The sequence below is a fragment of the Pseudophryne corroboree genome, chromosome 1 (assembly GCF_028390025.1).
Source record: "Pseudophryne corroboree isolate aPseCor3 chromosome 1, aPseCor3.hap2, whole genome shotgun sequence".
Taxonomy (NCBI): domain Eukaryota; kingdom Metazoa; phylum Chordata; class Amphibia; order Anura; family Myobatrachidae; genus Pseudophryne; species Pseudophryne corroboree.
In genome coordinates this window covers 963,399,313-963,417,065 of record NC_086444.1, presented here as the reverse complement: position 1 = coordinate 963,417,065, position 17,753 = coordinate 963,399,313, and the positions used below count along the sequence as shown (strand labels likewise).

The 17,753-nt window shown below is 43.6% G+C and overlaps 1 long non-coding RNA gene across 1 annotated transcript; it reads right to left on the bottom strand.

Moving 5' to 3' along the window:
• Window positions 1-9,232: 9,232 nt before the first annotated feature.
• Window positions 9,233-11,470, bottom strand: LOC134978133 (uncharacterized). The gene is made up of 2 exons (XR_010190285.1): window positions 9,779-11,470; window positions 9,233-9,690 (listed from the first exon to the last, which is right to left on the bottom strand). It is a non-coding gene; the product is annotated as an uncharacterized LOC134978133 (long non-coding RNA).
• Between the last annotated feature and the right edge of the window lie 6,283 nt (window positions 11,471-17,753).

Below are 17,753 nucleotides of genomic sequence, written 5' to 3'. Positions count from 1 at the left end.
CCTAAAAAGCGGGAGAAAAGGCCGCTGAGAAGGGGGCGGAGCCTATCTCCTCAGCACACGGGCGCCATTTTCCATCACAGCTCCGCTGGAAGGACGTCTCCCTGACTCTCCCCTGCAGTCCTGCACTACAGAAAAGGGTAAAAAAGAGAGGGGGGGCACTAATTTGGCGCAGTTTTATACTAACAGCAGCTATAAAGGGAAAAGCACTTTTTAAAGTGGTATTCCTGTATATATATAGCGCTCTGGTGTGTGCTGGCATACTCTCCCTCTGTCTCCCCAAAGGGCTAGTGGGGTCCTGTCCTCTATCAGAGCATTCCCTGTGTGTGTGTGGTGTGTCGGTACGATTGTGTCGACATGTTTGAGGAGGAAAATGAGATGGAGGCGGAGCAATTGCCTATTATACAGTTGTCACCCCCTAGGGAGTCGACACCTGAGTGGATGAGCTTGTGGAAGGAATTGCGTGACAGGGTCAGCTCCTTACGACAGACAGTTGACGACATGAGACAGCCGGCTACTCAGCTTGTGCCTGTCCAGGGGTCTCAAACGCCATCAGGGGCTTTAAAACGCCCGTTACCTCAAATGGCAGACACAGACACGGATTCTGACTCCAGTGTCAATGATGAGGAGACAAACGTGACTTCCACTAGGGCCACACGTTACATGATTGAAGCAATAAAAAATGTATTGCATATATCTGATAATACAAGTACCACTAAAAAGGGTATTATGTTTGGTGAGAAAAAACTGCCTGTAGTTTTTCCTGTATCCGAGGAATTAAATGAAGTGTGTGATGAGGCGTGGGTTTCCCCCGATAAAAAGCTAATAATTCCTAAAAGGTTATTGGCATCGTACCCTTTCCCGCCAGAGGATAGGGCACGTTGGGAAACACCCCCTAGGGTGGATAAAGCGCTCACACGCTTGTCTAAACAGGTAGCACTACCCTCTCCTGATACGGCCGCCCTAAAGGAACCTGCCGATAGAAAACTGGAGAATATCCTAAAATGTATATACTCTCACACGGGTGTTATACTGCGACCAGCTATCGCCTCAGCCTGGATGTGCAGTGCGGGCCTGGCGTGGTCGGATTCCCTGACTGAAAATATTGATACCCTAGATAGGGACAGTATATTACTGACTATAGAGCATTTGAAGGATGCATTTCTATATATGCGTGATGCACAGAGGGATATTTGCCGACTGGCATCAAGAGTTAGCGCGCTGTCCATTTCTGCAAGAAGAGGTTTATGGACGCGGCAGTGGTCAGGTGATGCGGATTCTAAAAGGCACATGGAAGTATTGCCTTATAAGGGGGAGGTGTTATTTGGGGTAGGTCTATCTGACCTGGTAGCCACGGCAACTGCTGGAAAATCCACATTTTTACCCCAGGTAGCTTCTCAACCTAAGAAGACGCCATATTATCAGGCGCAGTCCTTTCGGCCCCATAAAGGCAAGCGGGCAAAAGGCGCCTCATTTCTGCCCCGTGGCAGAGGGAGAGGAAAAAGGCTGCAACAAACAGCCAGTTCCCAGGAACAAAAGCCCTCTCCCGCCTCCGCAAAGTCCTCAGCATGACGCTGGGGCTTTACAAGCGGACTCAGGCACGGTGGGGGCCCGTCTCAAGAAGTTCAGTGCGCAGTGGGCTCACTCGCAAGTGGACCCCTGGATCTTTCAGGTGGTATCTCAGGGGTACAAATTGGAATTCGAGACGTCCCCCCCTCGCCGTTTTCTAAACTCTGCTTTACCGACGTCTCCCTCAGACAGGGAGGCAGTATTGGAAGCCATTCACAAGCTGTATTCCCAGCAGGTGATAATCAAGGTACCCCTCCTACAACAGGGAAAGGGGTACTATTCCACACTATTTGTGGTACCGAAGCCGGACGGCTCGGTGAGACCAATTTTAAACCTAAAATCCTTGAACACTTACATACAAAGGTTCAAATTCAAGATGGAGTCACTCAGAGCAGTGATTGCAAACCTGGAAGAAGGGGACTATATGGTGTCTCTGGACATCAAGGATGCTTACCTACATGTCCCAATTTACCCTTCTCACCAAGGGTACCTCAGGTTTGTGGTACAGAACTGTCACTATCAGTTTCAGACGCTGCCGTTTGGATTGTCCACGGCACCCCGGGTCTTTACCAAGGTAATGGCCGAAATGATGATACTCCTTCGAAGGAAGGGAGTTTTAGTTATCCCTTACTTGGACGATCTCCTGATAAGGGCAAGATCCAGGGAACAGTTGGAAGTCGGAGTAGCACTATCTCAGATAGTGCTGCGCCAGCACGGTTGGATTCTCAATATTCCAAAATCGCAGCTGATCCCGACGACACGACTTCTATTCCTAGCGATGATCCTGGACACAGTCCAGAAAAAGGTGTTTCTCCCGGAGGAGAAAGCCAGGGAGTTATTCGAACTAACAAATATATTTGCACCTGGCGCTCGTCACTAAACCTGGTGAAAGCAGCTGACCTCTGAGGGATGATCCAAAAACCCTCCAAGAAAAAACTATAACAACAAAGAATGAGACAGCGCTGTCCACTTAAGTTTGTGAGATTCAAATTTATCTTTTTTTAAAAATCAATTTGGTTTAAAATTCACATACAGTTATAGCAACACTGAGATTAGTTTTCTGGATATAGCACTCTCCGTACAGGATGGAAATTTAACAACTAAAACACATATTAAATCTGTAGACCAAAATACATATCTTCAATATGATAGTTCACATAAAAGAAAATGGAAAGAAAATATTCCCAGGGGTCAGTTTGTGCGAATTAGAAGAAACTGCTCATCAGTACACATGTATCAAATACAGGCAAGATCTTTGATGTTGTCCTTTGCAGAACAGGGCTATCCCCAGGAATTATTAGAGAAATCTTTCTGCGAAGTTGAATGTATGGATAGGGAAACTTTATTGAAACCGAAGAGAGCAACTAAGAGGAAGGAATTTGTGGGTGAATATACGAATGAGGAGAATAATAAAAAGAGTATGTCATTTATTACACAATACAATGGGTGTGCCCGTCAAATTGAACGTGTTATTAAGAAGAATATGTCCCTTTTAATGTTGGATGAAGTCCTGAAACCTCAATTAGACCTAAAGGGGACAACAATTTTTAGGAAGGCAGACAATCTGCGGTCCATGTTGGTTCCTAGCCATTTTGAAAGACCTAAAACAACTAAATCAGAAAAAATGTGGTTACCAGAAAAACCAGTGGGTTTCCACAAATGTGGTAGATCTGGATGTTTGTCTTGTAAAAATATACCTAGAAAAAGTGTTTCTTTCGTATGCTCGAATACTGGGGAAGAATTCCAGATAAAGGAATTCTTAAACTGCAATTCCACATACATTATTTATGTGATCACATATGTATGTGGAAAACAATACATAGGAAGGACCACACGAACTATGCACATACGCTATATGGAGCATAGACGTAATGTGTCTAAGGGCGCTCGGCACCCATTGTCCAGTCATATAACACAATGTCAGAACTCAAAATTTGAAAGCAGCACAATGGTGGCGATTGAACAGATAAAAAATACAGTACGTGGAGGTGATCGTTATAACCTTCTCTGTAGGAGGGAAGCGTTCTGGATCTATAAAATGGACACATTGGTGCCGGGCGGACTTAATGATACAGTGGAGTTGAATGGAATTTAATGATTTATTTGTTTTATTCTTCTGTATTAGTATACATTTCTTGTTATATTTTCTTTCTACAATTTTTTGTTATAATTTAATGGTGTACTCCAATTAGGGGTTAAGAATAATAACTCAGTTTGGCTGTGGATATATGGGTGTAACGTATATGTAGTGCTGTATGAGGTGAAGTCACCTTGTGGAAATATAATGGCTAGGTGTATGGGCACCGGGAGAGATGGCACCACTAATAAATAAGAAATAATAATAATAAAAATAAAAATATTTATAGTGGAATAAAATCAAATATGTTACACAAAATGGAGACGATGTAATATGTTGAGAGGATCGTAAATACAAAGGGGTCTGATGGTGCGATTAGTTAAGTGAGAATTGGGAAATTATATAAGTGTGATGAAATTATCTAGATGGGTTATGAGGTCATGATCATATAAAGTTTGGTCACTAGATGGCAGTAGTTAAATGTTTGAAATTAATTAGCTCGATTGAATTAATTGATTGATTAATGCTGGTGTGTGAATTTAGGGGAGAGAGATAGATATATATATGTATATGCAGGATATATAGGTGCATTTGTAGGTTATATTTATATAGGAAGCTCATAAGGAAAAGATTATATTGTTGGTAAAGTTTTTTAATAATGATGACGAATAATATTGCCAGATTACGATGAGAATAATATATATGTAATATATATTTTTTAAGATATGTTGTCTAAGTATTTAGGTGGAGAAAGAAGTGGGATCTTGTTTATAATATGCACAATGGTGTTACGATTAGACTGCGCTGGAGATTTGATTTGGTGAAAAGGTGACTTGGACTGTTAACAAGGTGGCCGCATATGTCCAGTGAGCACATCTAAAAGTGAGGCTTGAACCGCGAGCGCAATGCGCATGCGTGAATTGGCGAGTGCGGTATTTAAAGATCCACTGAGACGGGCAAACGTATCTGACACTGATGAAGCCGCTGATAACGGACCCTGAGGCGGAGAAACGCGTTTGAGAGGGAGAAAGATAACAGTACTGTGAGTTAAAGAACAAGCTTCTCACCCCCTGCAATTATCGGGTGCAGAGCTTGTCACATACAAATACCGGCCGGTGAACTTGCATCACTCATACCCCAGTGCACAGGGTTAAGAGTGTTTTTAAAGCGTTGGTGACCCTTTTCATGCTGCTAGCTTTGGCAGCTGGACAGGATAATATCTAAATTGAGCACGTTGGCTATATGTGCTCTAATCCTGGATCAATGTTTTATAAAGAAAGAGGGGGCTAAGCTAATTTACTAACCTTGCTTCCGTCACTGATAATCGGCTGTTTGATTTTACGGGACAATATTTCAAAAGTGTGCTCCTTCCAGAAGTGTGTGCAGTTGCATAACAATACTAACCCTGCCTGATTCACTGATAATCGGCTGTTTGATTTTACGGGACAATATTCCAAAAGTGTGCTCCTTCTAGAAGTGTGTGCAGTTGTATAACAATACTAACCCTGCCTGATTCGGATGACTGAAAGGCTATTTGGAGAAGGAAAGTCATACTTGTTCATTGAAGCGTAACAAACCATTGTGCCTAATTATTGGGACTGTCATTGCAGCATTCACCAATATTAAGTTCAGAGATATATATTATTTATTTGTTAGTATGATTTTCAATTAATAAAATTTAGCATATTGTTGGATTATATAGAAATAATATGTGATACTGGCCGGTATCCTTGTCGTATGTATTTATATATTTTTATATTTATATTCAATTTTTTATCATTGTGTGTATATGTATTTTTAAAAAAAGATAAATTTGAATCTCACAAACTTAAGTGGACAGTTATCCGAACTAGTCAGAAATCTCCTAAAGCCAGGCCAAGTCTCAGTGATTCAAAGCACAAGGGTCCTGGGAAAGATGGTGGCTTCTTACGAAGCAATCCCATTCGGCAGATTCCACGCAAGAACCTTCCAGTGGGATCTGCTGGACAAATGGTCCGGGTCGCATCTTCAGATGCATCAGCGGATAATCTTGTCACCAAGGACAAGGGTGTCTCTCCTGTGGTGGTTGCAGAGTGCTCATCTTCTAGAGGGCCGCAGATTCGGCATTCAGGACTGGGTCCTGGTGACCACGGATGCCAGCCTGAGAGGCTGGGGAGCAGTCACACAGGGAAGAAATTTCCAGGGTTTGTGGTCAAGCCTGGAGACATCACTTCACATAAATATCCTGGAGCTAAGGGCCATCTACAATGCTCTAAGCCTAGCAAAACCTCTGCTTCAAGGTCAGCCGGTGCTGATCCAGTCGGACAACATCACGGCAGTCGCCCACGTAAACAGACAGGGCGGCACAAGAAGCAGGAGGGCAATGACAGAAGTTGCAAGGATTCTTCGCTGGGCGGAAAATCATGTGATAGCACTGTCAGCAGTGTTCATTCCGTGAGTGGACAACTGGGAAGCAGACTTCCTCAGCAGACACGACCTCCACCCGGGGGAGTGGGGACTTCACCCAGAAGTCTTCCACATGATTGTGAACCGTTGGGAAAAACCAAAGGTGGACATGATGGCGTCCCGCCTCAACAAAAAACTAGACAGGTATTGCGCCAGGTCAAGGGACCCTCAGGCAATAGCTGTGGACGCTTTGGTAACACCGTGGGTGTACCAGTCAGTGTATGTGTTCCCTCCTCTGCCTCTCATACCCAAGGTACGGAGAATCATAAGGAGGAGAGGAGTAAGGACTATGGCCCTCATTCCGAGTTGATCGGTCGCAAGGCGAATTTAGCAGAGTTACACACGCTAAGCCGCCGCCTACTGGGAGTGAATCTTAGCTTCTTAAAATTGCGACCGATGTATTCGCAATATTGCGATTACTAACTACTTAGCAGTTTCAGAGTAGCTCCAGACTTACTCTGCCTGTGCGATCATTTCAGTGCTTGTCGTTCCTGGTTGACGTCACAAACACACCCAGCGTTCGCCCAGGCACTCCCACCGTTTCCCCGGCCACTCCTGCGTTTTTTCCGGAAACGGTAGCGTTTTCAGCCAGACGCCCCTGAAACGCCGTGTTTCCGCCCAGTAACACCCATTTCCTGTCAATCACATTACGATCGCCGGAGCGAAGAAAAAGCCGTGAGTAAAAATACTTTCATCATAGTAAAGTTACTTGGCGCAGTCGCAGTGCGAACATTGCGCATGCGTACTAAGCGGAATTTCACTGCGATGCGATGAAAAATACCGAGCGAACAACTCGGAATGAGGGCCTATACTCGTGGCTCCGGATTGGCCAAGAAGGACTTGGTACCCGGAACTTCAAGAGATGCTCACAGAGGACCCGTGGCCTCTACCTCTAAGAAAGGACCTGCTCCAGCAGGGACCCTGTCTGTTCCAAGACTTACCGCGGCTGCGTTTGACGGCATGGCGGTTGAACGCCGGATCCTGAAGGAAAAAGGCATTCCGGATGAAGTCATCCCTACCCTGATCAAAGCCAGGAAGGATGTAACCGTACAACATTATCACCGTATTTGGCGTAAATATGTTGCGTGGTGCGAGGCCAGGAAAGCCCCTACAGAGGAATTTCAACTGGGTCGTTTCCTGCATTTCCTGCAAACAGGACTGTCTATGGGCCTAAAATTAGGGTCCATTAAGGTTCAAATTTCGGCCCTGTCGATTTTCTTCCAAAAAGAACTGGCTTCAGTTCCTGAAGTTCAGACGTTTGTCAAGGGGGTACTGCATATACAGCCTCCTTTTGTGCCTCCAGTGGCACCTTGGGATCTCAATGTAGTTTTGGGGTTCCTAAAATCACATTGGTTGAACCACTCTCCACTGTGGACTTAAAATATCTCACATGGAAAGTGGTAATGCTGTTAGCCCTGGCTTCAGCCAGGCGTGTCTCAGAATTGGCGGCTTTATCCTATAAAAGCCCTTACCTAATTTTTCATGCGGACAGGGCAGAATTGAGGACTCGTCCTCAATTTCTCCCTAAGGTGGTTTCAGCGTTTCACTTGAACCAGCCTATTGTGGTACCTGCGGCTACTAGGGACTTGGAGGACTCCAAGTTGCTGGACGTAGTCAGGGCCCTGAAAATATATGTTTCCAGGACGGCTGGAGTCAGAAAATCTGACTCGCTGTTTATCCTGTATGCACCCAACAAGCTGGGTGCTCCTGCTTCTAAGCAGACTATTGCTCGTTGGATTTGTAGTACAATTCAGCTTGCACATTCTGTGGCAGGCCTGCCACAGCCAAAATCTGTAAAAGCCCATTCCACAAGGAAGGTGGGCTCATCTTGGGCGGCTGCCCGAGGGGTCTCGGCTTTACAACTTTGCCGAGCAGCTACTTGGTCAGGGGCAAACACGTTTGCTAAATTCTACAAATTTGATACCCTGGCTGAGGAGGACCTGGAGTTCTCTCATTCGGTGCTGCAGAGTCATCCGCACTCTCCCGCCCTTTTGGGAGATTTGGTATAATCCCCATGGTCCTTACGGAGTTCCCAGCATCCACTAGGACGTCAGAGAAAATAAGAATTTACTTACCGATAATTCTATTTCTCGTAGTCCGTAGTGGATGCTGGGCACCCATCCCAAGTGCGGATTGTCTGCAATACTTGTACATAGTTATTGTTACAAAAATCGGGTTATTATTGTTGTGAGCCATCTTTTCAGAGGCTCCTCTGTTATCATGCTGTTAACTGGGTTCAGATCACAGGTTGTACAGTGTGATTGGTGTGGCTGGTATGAGTCTTACCCGGGATTCAAAATCCTTCCTTATTGTGTACGCTCGTCCGGGCACAGTATCCTGAGGCTTGGAGGAGGGTCATAGGGGGAGGAGCCAGTGCACACCAGGTAGTCCTAAAGCTTTTACTTTTGTGCCCAGTCTCCTGCGGAGCCGCTATTCCCCATGGTCCTTACGGAGTTCCCAGCATCCACTACGGACTACGAGAAATAGAATTATCGGTAAGTAAATTCTTATTTTATTGTATGTCATGTGTTTTTTCCCAGTATATTTTTCATGTGTAGTTTCGACTTGGTGTGTCATTGAATTGTCCTGCAATAATGTTTTCCTTTTGGACATTTTTGGATGTTTAATTTGGCCTATGTTTTATATTTAGGTTATCCATGTGCAATGTTTCCAAAACAGTGGTTGTCATGTTAGAGGCTGGAGTAGTGGAAAGTGGTTTGTAAACCACTTACATGTGTAATGTCATTATTACAGAATCTAATATTTTTTTTATTAAAAACCACTATTTGTTTGTTCAGTTTGAGTTTGTATTTGTACCGTGACACAACACTGCAGTCTAATTTTTTTATTTGTGTTTTTTTTTTTTTTGGCTCATATAGTGGTAATGTGTGTTTGGAGTGCCACATCACACAGCAATTTCTATATTGCATCTGTAATATTTTTCCTTTCATTACAAAATTAAGATGTGTGTGTTTTTGGTTGTTAATGTATGTATTTTTACTTGTGGCCTATGTCAGTGTCATGTACATGTTTTCCTGTGTTGAACTTTACATAGTGCATATGGCTATTGGACAATGTTTATTGTTTTATGTAGTGGTTTTTTGGTTTCCGGTCATTATGTTTTTCTGAAAAATAAAGCAAGCATTTCTTAAAGAATAAATGTTTATAAGCATAATGGGTGAATGTATCAACAATAGCATGAATACATTTTTTTTTATTTTTTTTACAGTGTTTGAAAAAAGCAGTACTACTCGTCCTCCAGTAACTCCCTTCACATCTGAGGATGATGACGCTGCGGAAGCAGGTAAAGTGTCCATTGTAGTATAGGTTATGTTTGTAAAGGAATGGGCATAACAAAATTTAACTTTTATTAATAGGTCCATCAAAAGAAGTCTGGAGCAGCAGAAGTGGGACATCTGGAAGACACCACCACAAAAAGCCTGTGGCAGCAAAGAAAGCAAGGGCTGATGTCCAGGGCCAACCACAGCAGGCTACCCCGCCACGAAGATTATCCACAGTATGTTCGGTCCCCCCACTCCAAATTTTGGACACACCTCCAAGACGTCATCCACACTCTCCTCATCTTGATTGTGAGTATCAAACTGAAATAAATGTACACAATTTCAGATCGTTAACAAACTTTTTCTTAACCGCATTAAGTAAAAACACACCAAAAATTTTAATAATTACCGAAGTAAGTAAAACATGAAATGGAATCCAAACAAAATGGCCTTGTCCACATCCAGTAAAGATATGTATGTCCACTTGAGGCATACAGTAGCACATTGTGTGTAAGATGCTGCAACAGAAACTCATGTTTCATTTTTGCAAATAGTAAGGTTGATTTTCAAATTTTATCATGTGTGTTTGAGCTCACATTGCCAAATACATATAAAAACATTACTATGTTTGTTTGAGAAAAGCTATAAGGTAACACATTATGGATTACAATGTGTTTTTATGGTGGAGTATGTCTGATCTACAATAAAACTAAAGTGTTTGCTTTCACAATTAAGTAACCAGAAACATTTGCCACAAACAGGCATATGTATGTATTTAAGTTAAGAGTGATGATGTTGCTAGGCAAAATATCTGAAAGCAACAGTGAATGACATGTGTTCCATGTGTAGTGATTTGTTTTCATTTATCAAACATATGGATAGCTAACGGCGAATTTTTATACATTTCAGCTTCTAGTCCTGGTAACAGCATCCCTCCGCAACAACTGCAACACAGTGACATGGAGGAGACAATCATCTTAGAAATGCAGGCATTAAGCCAAGGAATCAGCCCCCCAGCACCTGTGAGTACACCACCACAGCAAAGCACACCACCACCACAACACAGCCCAACAACACCAGTAACAGAAGGCCCTGATCAGGTGTTTTGGACCATTTGGGCTAGACAGCAGGCCACTAATGAAGATTGCCTGCGTAGGCAGACACAAATGTTTGCAAGCCTACCATGTCACCTCAGAAGAATCACCAGAAATCTGAGCAGACAAAATGAACAAACAACCAGAATTGGCAATACCATGGAACTCATGCGTACAGACATTACACAGGTCATGGCCAACTTACAGCGCATAATGGAAGAACAGCACAGACTAATGGAAGAACAGCACAGACAACAGCAAAGTTATATGAACATTTTTCAAAACAATCAAAAGATTAATGAAAGTTTATTCCGAATTGTAGACAATCAAAATGCTGCTACACGTGAACGCAATGCCACCCTCACTAACCTGAATGAAACACTCAGATCCATGCACCAACAGCAAACAAGCAGCAGTTCTGGTACGACTACTCCAAATATCACGCCAGTCTCATCACCACCAAGACGCTCCACTAGAGCACGACAACATGACAGTGCTATTGGCAAAGGGCAGGACAAGCAGGCACCCCAAAAAAAAATAAAACAAAACAAACAAATTTAACATGTATGAGAAGTAATTCAAAATAGTTAGTAAGTGTATGTTTGGCTAAATATATATAATACTTAGCTCCTTGACAATTTATACAACATCATTAATTATAAGTGCTACAAACAACAGCATCAAGTTTGTACGCACATTTATTCTTTACCATCTTTGTTTATTTTTGGAGGAGGGAAATGTTGTTGGAGCTGCACATACATGTTAGCAGGAAGTAACCATACCACTTGATTTTTTTTAGAATCATTACTCTTTCTAGATTCCAATAATTCTCATATCCTGCAGCCAATCCAAATTACAATGTGATTGTTAACTATTTTACCTTTCTTCTCTATACAACATTACAAGAATAACACAATTGAGTTGCGTAAAAAGCTTTTAATATGTTGTCATTGAATTGAGATAATTCATTGCCAAAATGAATGTCATTATTGTTGGGCCATGTTTGTGTGTGTTAAAAATGAGTAATAATGTTATGACACATGATGCAGAAACAAAACAAAAAAAAAACTAAACCAAAACACAAATAATGAGGATAATAATAATGTATATATGTGGCAAACTGTGTATTTCCTTACAAATCAGCAAGTTTACTGCAGCAAACATTACAAAATAAATTATTTTTGATGAGAGTAAGTTTGTGTCCCTTAAATATGATGGAGCATCACACATAGGGACACATGTATTCCTCAAGGCTAACATATTATATGTTGAGGACTGTTTATTTAGAACACAGGTTCTCAAACTCAGCCCTCAGGACCCCACACAGTGCATGTTTTGCAGGTCTCCTCACAGAATCACAAGTGACATAATTAGCTCCACCTGTGAACCTTTTAAAATGTGTTTGTGAGTAATTCATACACCTGTGCTTCTACTGGGTTACCTGCAAAACATGCACTGTGTGTGGTCCTGAGGGCCGAGTTTGAGAACCTGTGCATTAGGACGTCCAACACAATCATAAAGTAAAATACTAAATAAATTACTATGTGGATTATGTGTGCTTGTAATAAATTATCAGTGCAAGTTTACGAACACTTATCCAGACTTAATGCATGCCACTCATAATCTGTTGTTTAGATTTTTTTTTAAAAACACAAGACACATGCGACATTTGTTTTGCATAAAGCGAGGGTATGTTTGTATGTCTAAAGGAGAGAGACACATTCTGAGTAATGGTTTTTACACTAAAAATGGGCAAACATCTATTTATGATTACACAACAAATGAATTAAGCAAAACAAACTTACCTTAGAAATAGCGAGTGATGAGCTCTTGCCTAACCTGCCTCCCTACATCTGTACTCCAAGTATCACCAGATGTCTCTAATTCCTCTGCTTGCTGGCTGCTTTCTTCATCCTCCTCCTCCTCCTCAACATGTGGCAGATGTTGTTGCAAACACATGTTATGAAGAAAGCAGCAGCAGAACACAATTTGAGTCACCTTGGAGGGACTATACAACAAAAGGCCACCAGACTTATCCAGACACCGAAACCTAGATTTCAGCACACCAAAACATCTTTCTATCACATTCCGCGTGGACTTATGTGCATTATTGTAATTGTGTTCAGCAGGGGTATCAGGTCGGGACAATGGAGTTAGAAGCCAAGAGAAACAGCCATATCCTCCATCACCTAAAAGACAGATATAGTAACGTGATTCATGTTAAGATACAGCAACACATAAGAAATACACTGTGGGCCAGATGTATTAACCTGTAGAAGGCATAAGGAAGTGATAAACCAGTGATATGTGCAAGGTAATAAAGGCAGCGGACAATCTGTTCCTAAATGTACATTTACATATTGGAGCTGATTGGCTGGTGCCTTTATCACCTTGCACATATCACTGGTTTCTCACTTCCTTATGCCTTCTACAGGTTAATACATCTGCCCCTGTATTTGGACAAAGTATACGCAGGCCTACACATATCAAATTACATACCCAGCAGCCATCCATCTGGCATTTGTCCGTCCTCAAACTTATCAAAGAGGGATGACTGACTGAGGATGAAGGAGTCATGGCAGCCCCCAGGCTAACCAGCAACAACACTCATTATTTTGAGATTTGCATCACAAACCACCTGCACATTTGTGGAGTGTTCGAAATGGCGATTAGTATATATGTGCTGCCTGACCCTAGGTGGTCTCAGCTGAATGTGTGTGCAATCTATGGCTCCAAGCACATTGGGCATGCCAGCCAGCTCATAGAAATCTACCCTGACGGCATGCCACTGAGACTCCTGGGTAGGGAAGCAGATTGAGGCATCGATGTGGGCTGCAAAACACCCAACACCTGTGTGTATATTTGAAAGAACAATAAACATGAGATTTTAGGACAGAACTGGCCACCGAGAAATTAAAACAAACAAAAAACAGAAGAGGTCGTTAGGTATACATCACCTGTGTTAATATTCTGGAAAATGAGGGCTGTGAGATTCCTAAGACATCCCCAGACACAGCCTGAAAGCTGCCAGTAGCCATAAAGTGCAGCACAGCCAGGAGTTTGTGCATGCCTGAGACAGAGCGAGAGCGTGCTGTCTTAGGGTCTAGGCCCAGTTTGACAAGGTCATACAGACGGAAAATGTTGTTACGATTTAGACGGAACATCTGTATAACCATATCATCGGACAATGCGTTCAAGTTTAAATGCCCCCTAAAAAAACGAGGCCTGCGCAGCCACCGCGGAACCTGTACAACCTGCTGACCATGTTCAGTTTGTTGGCCCTGGTTACTTACAGGCTGATGTCTGAGTCTGAGGAATCCCACAGCACACAAAATATCACTGGTCCACAGTCCTGCTGCCATTTCTGAGTGTAGGTGGATTGAATTGGCCCTAACATCCTTTTATAGGCATCCGTATTCAGGTGTGATTGATTTTTTAGTTGCAACACATGTAAACACGATTGAAAAAAGCAGGTCTATTTTTTTGCCGCTTTTTTTACCGAATCGCAAAAAAATACGACCACAATTGAGCACTCAGAAACTAACACCCAAATACGAATGAATAGTGAATTCCCGTATTGTATGAAATAACAGCTGCGTTTGACCGATGGTCTATTCATTCGTATTTCTGAACTTTGCTAATCAAACCATTACGAATAGTGAAAACACTGCCGAGATTGGTGCTTAGTGAATTCCCGGATTGGGACTTAGAAAAAAACCCACAAATCGGACAAACTCGAAATCTTCGTAAATATTGGTAAATGTGTTTCTCACAATATTTAAAATGCTACAGCGTATTTTTATTGTTGCAAAACAAAGTTCAAATAAGTCATATTGTGTTTGATTCAGATTGGATTGTTTATCTGTTAAGTAAATTTAAAGAACATTTAAAAATTGGTGCATAGGTATAATATAACTGTGTTAGCATGCTGAGGCAAATTCGCATACTTTTAAACCCAGGCCTAAAGTAACTTTTGGTGCTTGTATATAGTGTGATTTCTTTGTTACAAAAGAGCCGCATGGTCTGTCCTCCATTTTGGGCTAGCCACATGGCCTGTCCACCATATTGTTCAAGCCACATGGCATGGGAATGAGTGGGAGGAGCAGTGGCCATTTTAGGAAGGTCACTTTATCCAACTTAGCTAATAGCTGACTTTCAGTCTGGTTAAAAGAATCAGTTTCCTTTGTCACAAAGAAACAACATATATGTACAAATCCAACACCATTTATAAGCTACCAATTAATTTATTTAACCCATGCCATAGTCAATTACAAATAGTTTCAATTGGGCCTAGTGAGAGTTAATGGTGAGATAAATGAATACTTGATGTAAGGGAATTACACAAAGATATAAAAAAAAGGGGTCTTTTTTTTCTCTCTCTCTTCCCAGGATTTGTTAACTCTCTGTTTGCTAGGGTAGGATAGCCATTGAAATATTAATTAACTTGTTTAACCACTTTAGTAGAGCAAGGCAAATATCTTTGATATGCAAATTATAGAGGCCCTGAGAGAAACTACAGTCATTCAGTGTGTTCACAAATACATATGAAGGGTCTCAGGAGTGCAGTAAATTATATATATATTATATTATTATAATTATGTGTATATTTATATCAGTGTATGTTCTGCAAGATAGCTATCCAATCTGAATAATAGCATTTAAATTATAGTCAATAGTCATTATAGATCTGTGTGAAATCGGATACATTTATTTGCTATATATATATTTGAATTAGTGTGTTAAGGTAGTAATTATAAAAACATGAAATGCAGTTCCAAACTAAACGTTTAGGTACACACTCAAAAGAGGATTACCTGTGTGGGTGACTTCGGCGAGTGTAAGGAACAATTGTGTGTTGTGTTAGTAAGCAGTAGTATTTTGTTGCTCACATTTATCGTGATATAGTATGGTATATTTAAGTGCGAACGCACTGTGAACACGTGGCAAGCTGTGTGCGGATAGCATACGGGAATGCGCACGTGGCGTGTGACCGCACGGTTGCGTGCATACACAGTTACGTGAAGCAGTGAGCGTACGTTTTAACCACACGATAGTAGCTCAAGTTTAAGGCGGGGTAAAGGATTTGTAGTCATACAATAGCAAATAACTATCCGATTTTAAAAGCAGATTACTATAATATTTTGTTTAAACTGTACTACCTCTGGGATAGGCTATCAATCAAAGGGAGTGATATTTTTCTGTACAAAAAACATTGGGGGTCATTCCGACCCGATCGCACGCTGCACTTATTCACAGCTGTGCGATCGGGTCGTAACTGCGCATGCGCCAGTGCCGCAGTGCGCCGGTGCATGGCAATCATCGTTGCCTAGCGATCGCCTCTGAGACAGAGGCGGTCACTAGGCGGGAGGGCTGAACGGCGGTGTTTAGCCGCCGTTTAGGGGGAGCAGTCCGGCCAACGCAGGCGTGGCCGTACCGTTGGGGAGGCGGGCCGCTGCGGCCAGCGGGAGCGACGAGTAATTCCCGGCCAGCCGCAGGAGCTGCGCTGGCCGGGAGTTACTCCTCAAATACAAAGGCATCGCCGCTGTGCAATGCTTTTGTATTTGTGCGGAGGGGCCGGCAGAGACATGCGTGGCAGACTAGCCCTGTGCTGGGCGTCCCCCCGCATGTCTGAGTTTACGATCGTAGCTGTGCTAAACTTAGCACAGCTACGATCAACTCGGAATGACCCCCTTTGTGTATTTGTGTGAGCTGAAAGTAGGAGTGGATGTATTGAACCCCGGGAAAAATCGTGATCCCGTGAGAGATGCTGAGTTAGCAGAGGCTCGCAGCGTGAAAGGTTCGCAATCCAGGGACGGATCTAGACTTTTCTTTAGGGGGGGCGGTTTACTGTTTAATCTTGACTCCTCCCTCTACAGTCCCAACTCCTCCCATCTGCAATCCTAACTCCTCCTCTCTAAATTCTGACTGAACTTTTTGAGTGAGACTGAGATAGAGCTTTGTGATTGTTCTATGTACATGTGACTGTGCTATGGGGTAATTGCATTTATTAGCCCTAATACCCACACACCAGAAAGTGAGGGGCAAATGCTCTGTAACCCTTGCTCTCCTGGCTCCTCTGTGCTGCTGTGGTATAAGCTGCAGCACATCATTCTGCCTCAGGCTCTCCCCGGAGAGCTCTCTTCTGCTCAAAAGTGGGCGTGGCTATGACTGAGTTAGGGGGGGGGGGGCGGTCGCCCCCCCCCTAGATCCGGCCCTGAGACTGACTGACCGGGGAGCATCCTTCCACACTGCCTGCTACCCACAGCCAGCCATGTATATGCGGCCCTGGAGAACTAAAATTGTGCCGGCCCGTGGGGCAGATGCATACCTCCCAACTGTACCAATTCCAGTGGGACAGTCCTGCTATTCGGACGATGTCCCACCCGTAGGTCACAGTGTCCTGCGGGCGGGGAGGGAGGCAGTTGGGGAAGCCTTTGATCACCCACTGCTCTGCTCTGTAAAGCAGCGAGTGATCTCTGAATACATGCTGTGCACACGCGCATGGCATGTATTCACTGCTGGGAGGCAGGGACGGACTGGGGCTCCGATTCAGCCCTGGAATTTGTGACGTGCGCACACCGAAGGCGCGAGTCAGGAGGCAAGGACTCGTGGCACGTCCCCATTTCCATAGAAATGCATGGATCAGAGAGCCAGAAGCTGCGTGCGGAATTCCCTTCTCTCTGTGGGACCGGACCAGCCCACCGGCACTTCTGGCATATGCCAGATGGGCAGTCCGGCCCTGCTGGGAGGTGAGCAGGGGGCTACCCAGCTGCTCGTGGGGAGCGCTGGGCACACCCCCAAAATGAAGGAGAATGTGTCTGCGCTGTGAGGCCACTCCCACTATGAAGAAGCCATGGCCCTTCCCGGGTGGTGTGCGGCTTCACCGCTCGAGGGTCCTGAGTCTCCACATTGAAAAGTTGGGAGGTATGCAGATGGCCCAGCCTGCCTCTGGTAGCAAATATCGGACATACCTGCTGCGGTCCAGCAATACATTTGTGTAATACTAAATATTAGCCCCCAAACAGGTGTTTTCAGGGAATAAGCCGCAAATATTTTTTGATAAATGGGTCCTAAAAATAATTTGATGCTGGCAGGGTGGCTAGCAGATGACCGGCTTTCCATGTCCGTCCCTACTGATGGGTAGGACATCTATCGGACATTACCTGCAGAGGTAAGGAAGCCTGCACTCACTGCTAGCTACTGTCAGCGGGAAAAATCGTGCCCGGTGCTCGGTCCCAGATTGCCAGCGTGGCCGGGGACGCCGAACAGCCGTTACTATGAGACCGTCCA